Source organism: Triticum dicoccoides, chromosome 1B (assembly GCF_002162155.2).
Source record: "Triticum dicoccoides isolate Atlit2015 ecotype Zavitan chromosome 1B, WEW_v2.0, whole genome shotgun sequence".
Classification (NCBI taxonomy): domain Eukaryota; kingdom Viridiplantae; phylum Streptophyta; class Magnoliopsida; order Poales; family Poaceae; genus Triticum; species Triticum dicoccoides.
The window spans coordinates 568,384,562-568,389,853 of record NC_041381.1 but is presented as its reverse complement, the minus strand read 5'-3'; the positions used below and the strand labels follow the sequence as shown (position 1 = coordinate 568,389,853).

Here is a 5,292-nt window from a genome sequence, read left to right as displayed (position 1 = left end):
TACATATTTTCGGGAAATTAGTTTGAAGACGCAGGAAATATTTGTTAAAGCGAAACTACGTTTATAGATTTTCGACTGCAGCACGCGTCCAGGTAGGGAACAGTAAATCATCGTTAAAGCAAACAGTTCCACCAAAATCCATCACCGATGAACAGAAATTAGTACTACATCCGCGTCTCGTTTACCATGGGCGGAAAGTAAGAGCACAGCAAACAAATCAGGCTAACCCCCAAGTGAACAGTGGTGGACTGCAAAAGGTACACAAATGTGTCGCACACGCTTTCGACCTGCTGATGTCAGGGACAGTTGGAGGTTGTTAGTAGCTGGTTAAATGCTTGTGGGACACACGCCAGGAACAGGTTGAAAGGAATCAAATACTCGACGAGCTGGTACAGAGATAGATTTAATACAAAGCGTGCGAGAGCCGATGCGGATGACTGGTGAGATTACGGGACAGATGTCCCGAGGAACCATTGGGTATTTCCCCATTATGATGGCGTCAAATTTGGTTGCATCTTTCACTTTCTCTGATAGTATTTTCCTGGATCTCGCCGCGCTGGCGGCACACGAGGCGCGACGTGCTGGCCTTGATCTCGTCGACGGCGGTGGTGAGCATGCTCGCGCGCTCGTCCTCGCCGGCCGGCGCCGGTGGAGCGGAGGCAGGCGTCGAGCTCGGGGATGCCGATGGCGCGCCAGACGCCGCGGGAGTAGTCGGTGCGGCGCGCGTCGAAGGCAGCGGCCACCTCGTCGACGAGGCTGAGGCGGCACATGTCGTCGACGGGGCGCGCCACGAAGTCGTAGCGCTCCCGGAAGGCGCGGCGCTCGCCCTCCACGAGCTCCTCCACGTACGAGCTGGAGCCGCCGGCGACGACGGGGACATAACCCCGCGCCAAGGCGGTGCGCACGGCGCTCGCGGCCTTGCGGCAGAAGTCCTCGTCGAGGCCGAGCAGGTGGTGCGGAACGCCGGCGCGCTCGGAGGGGGACACCTTGTTGGTGGCCACGTCGAGGCCTGCGTGGGCCTGTATCTTGTCGGAGTTGATCACCTCGCCGCCGAAGCGGAGCGCGAGGCCGATGGCGAGGCGGGACTTGCCGGTGGCCGTGGCGCCCATGGCAACGACGGCCTTGTTCTTGGCGGCGGCGTGGCGGAGCAAGAGCGGCGGGGGCGGGCGCGGCGCGTCGGCGTGGGCGCGGTCCGGGAGCGTGATCATGGGCGGCGGCATCGTGAGCGTCAGCCTCGGGAAGTGCAGGGCCGGCGGCGGCGCCACGGAGATCATCGGCATGGTGGGTTCACGCGAAGCTTGATCGCTCGCTGGCTGGCTACACCGGCGATGGATCGCTGGGGAGTGTGGAATGTTGTCCATCGCTTGGTTGCTCTGTGTGCGGGTGTGAGCAGGGGAGGTAGTATATTTATAGCAGTAATGCTACAGCTACATGCTCTTTTTACGGAGATGGAATGATGGATAGGGCATCTACAACGCCGGGCGCGGCGCTAGGATTTATTTCGAGCCCATTTAGCAGTTACGCTGCTAAATCCTGGTGTCGGATGTCGCATCGCTGCCAAAGCATGCATCGGGTGCTTAGATCATTTCTAGCCGACCCCTTAAAATCGCAATCCGCAAAACTGGGATAACGGTTGGAAAAAGTGCATTTTAAAAGTTCATTTTAGCTGTGAGCGAACAAATACTGTAAAATAAACTGTGAAACTGAAATAGAGAGCTCCTTCCTTCAGTCCGGCCGATGCCGCCCCTTACCCCAGCCGGCCACACCGGCCACGCCGGTCGCATCCAACCCCGTCGGCCGCACCCCATCGCCCGCAGGCCATGCCGCGTCGCCCGTCAGCCACGTCCCGCCTTTGTCAGCCGCACCCCATCACCGCGCCGGCCGCGCCCAGCCTCGCCGGCCTCGCCCCGTCTCCTCCGTCGTCCGCGCCCAGCCTTGCCGGCCACGCCCCGCCGCCTCGACCATTCGCACCTTGCTCTATTGCCAGCCGAGTCGTGCCCCTTTGCCTGCCGCGCCGGGAGGATTCCGGCGGCCAGGTTGAGGTCATGGAAGGCCACGGCTATGTCGAGCTCGTCCAATTCGAACCGGCGGCGATCGATTGCGGCGCCTAGCGGCCTTTTCCGGTGAGCGCTGATGAATTCCGGCGAGTTTAGGGTGGATTCCGACAAACTCCACGGCGGCGTTCCGACGAGGTTTGACCGGTATACGGGGACCCCTAGATTCCGCCTTCCAACCTCCAAAGATAAGGGTTTCGTGTGTGCATTTGGGATGGCCCTTAAAAAATTTATGGGTTGGACCACTTTTACGGTTTCTGTTCTGGACACTTTTTTCGCCCAAAACTGTAAAACGCAAAAAATTACGGGTTTAACCACTTATGCAGGGTCTGCTAGAGATGCTCTTAGGTATTTTTCTTGCCGCAATAAGCGCCCAGGTTGTTCACTTTAGTACAGGTTATTAGCGTCTGCCTTTGGAGATGCCTAGCTAACACTGCCTTAACCTGCCTTTCGGTCACTGATAGGTGCGCCCCGTGCCTAGCGGGATCCATCTGCCAGTGACTCAATGGCAGGATAGCTCATGTCAGGGGATCCTAGTCCGTTTTTTTACATGGTTCGTTGTATTGAAGTGTAAGGAGTAAATACTGGCTTAGGATTAGCGGGAGGGGCCCACCCCTAAAAATCAGGGGGACGAGCGAGTTAGCGAGAGGTGATCCGTAACAGACGGGTAAAAAACCCTTACGTCTAGGATTATTGTGATGGTTAGGCCTTGTACAACGCGGAAGCCTGTACACCGGTGCTAGCTATGCTCCGTCACGAAATTTTCTTTGGTCCGCAACGCTGAGTGCTTCGTATGGGGTGCTAGCTGGACCTTTTTTCTTTTTATTTTCCGTCGATGGAGGCGCTGGATTGAAGCGTCCGTGACTGAATGGAGCAGTTACTTCTGCTAAGCACCCGCTGGCACCGGAAGCAAAACTTTGCTTCTGCTTCCCTTCCTAAGCATCGGTGCATTCCAATCTCAGGTAAAAAACAGGGTTTTTTTTTCCTCAGGCATCTGTGTTAGCACCTGCCATTGTATAGGGCCTTAGGAAGACGAATTAGTTACCAGCATGTCACTAAGCTGCAGAGGAGCTTGTGCAAAAGGCAAAATAGAGGGGGGCCCTAATGGCGGATGGATTAGTTTATGGTGGAAGAGGTCACTCGTGGACTCGTGTGCTGTGGAGGATGCGATGACAAGTGGGAGAGTGTGTGCTGGATGCGGCGAATCAATGGCAAAGGAAACTTACTGGGTCGTGTGTACTTATGTACTCACGGTCAGATCAGAGCAGAGTAAACATGAGACTCATCTTAGACTGTGATGGTTGCGGAAAAACGCTGCAGAGGTGGGTCTGCAGGCAACTCTGATTCTCTAAATCCAGCCCGTCTAACCAGCATGGGGATGTGTGTCGTCAGGTGTATTGCATTTTCCACCACCGCATAAAAGGCCGTATACCACCGTATTTCCTGGTAGCCCATCCCATGTGGGAGGCACGTGTGTAAAACCTGGGCGAAGCAGGATCTGTACTTCCAAGCTGGGCATAATCGATTTGATGGGCCATCAATTTTTGTTTGCAGAACTACACATGACGCGCCCGCGTATGTGTGTAATAGTTGGAGACACTGTTGAGACCATGGATTTTAAGGAGAGTTTGCTCATGGAGGGGGAAAACGACGTGATAAAACCAGTGTCATTAGCACCCTAACGATGACACGGGTAGATAATAGTTTATTCCAAATACAGTATCTAATTTTTACCCTGACAGTTTATTCTTTATGAAAAGAGTTGCATGTGTTAATTTTTTGCTAAAAATGCAACAGTTAATTGCACACTAATTTGTGATTTTGCTATATAAACATTTTTTTGCAGATGATAGCAAAAAAGCAAACAAAAAACCACCCCTTTAACTCCTCAAATTGTTCTTCTTTAGGAGTTAAACTGGACATAGCCGAACCCTTATCCACTTTAACTCCTCAAAAAATATAAGCGGCGCATCGGCTAGCCTTGAAATTTGAGCAGCTGCAGCCACTTCTTACGAAAATTTTGGTCCTGTCCTCGCGTTGGCCTCTGTCCCCGCTCGCCAGCGTTGCCTCTAGCATCCATCCGTAGCTTCCGTCGTTGTCCCACCGACACCCCGTAGCCTTCGCCTACCTCCTACTCTAACATGTATTAAAAAATTATTCGCCATGTATCCATAAATTTTTAAGCATGTATTGACAAAATGTTTGTTGTGTATTAAAAAATATTTTCCATGTTTAAAAATTGTTGGCCATGTAATAAACAATTGTTCGGCATGTATTAAGAAATGCTCACTGGTTATGAAAATAGTGTTCACAATGTTTAAAAAACCATTCACTGTGTATGAAAAAAATGCAAATAGTAAAACATAGAAAAACTGGAACAAAACCACTGGAGGGGGGCCACCTGCTGCCCACCCCCCATCCCCCGTGTGCACCCTGGTGGCTTGTGGGCCCCACAAGGCTTCGCCGACCCTAATCTCAAGTCTATAAATTGCTATTTCGTGAGAAAAAAATAATCCCAGCCGACCCTAATCTCAAGTCTATAAATTCCTATTTCCTGAGAAAAAAATATAGAAGAAGTTTATAAACCAAAATATCAGTTTCTACCATTTATTTTTTTGTAAAATCAGTTTCCAAAGTTAAAACCGAAAAGTACATCTTAAAACAGCTAACCAAAAATTCGGTTAACCGATATTTCAGTTTGGTATTCGGTTTATACCATATTTACCAAATATGTCAAAAGAATTTGAGTTGTGTGCCTACCACCCATGGCAAATTTGACATTTTGACCTATGGACGAAATCAATTTACGGAATGAACTGACCGTGAAACTATTTCACAGCCCTAAACTTTTTGTGTAGCGCCCGCCACGACGGCGCCACACCCTACTGTGCAGCGCCTAGCACGGGGGCGTTGCACACCAGTCCACCGTGGCAGCCCCTGGGCCCGCACCCAGCAGTGCAACGCCTCCGTGCTAGGCGCCGCACATGTAATGTGCAGCGCCTGGCGCTCAGGCGCCACACTTGTAAAGTGCAGCGCCTAGAGCTTAGGCGCTGCACTGTGACTTATCCAGCCACTCGGCTGGCCCCCCCTCCCCCACCCCCACACCACACACTCTCCCACTCTCCTCCCCGAGCTTTTCCCCCTCTCCCACTCTCTCCCCCTCTCAAATCCTCTCCTAAATCTTGCAAATTTGAAGAATTTCTCCGTGGATTTCGAAGTCAAACCCTCCCTCAAGGTA

General features: G+C 52.2%; 1 pseudogene; it reads right to left on the bottom strand.

Moving 5' to 3' along the window:
• Positions 1 to 332: 332 nt before the first annotated feature.
• On the bottom strand, positions 333 to 1,617 carry LOC119308637 (annotated as a pseudogene).
• Positions 1,618 to 5,292: the final 3,675 nt, after the last annotated feature.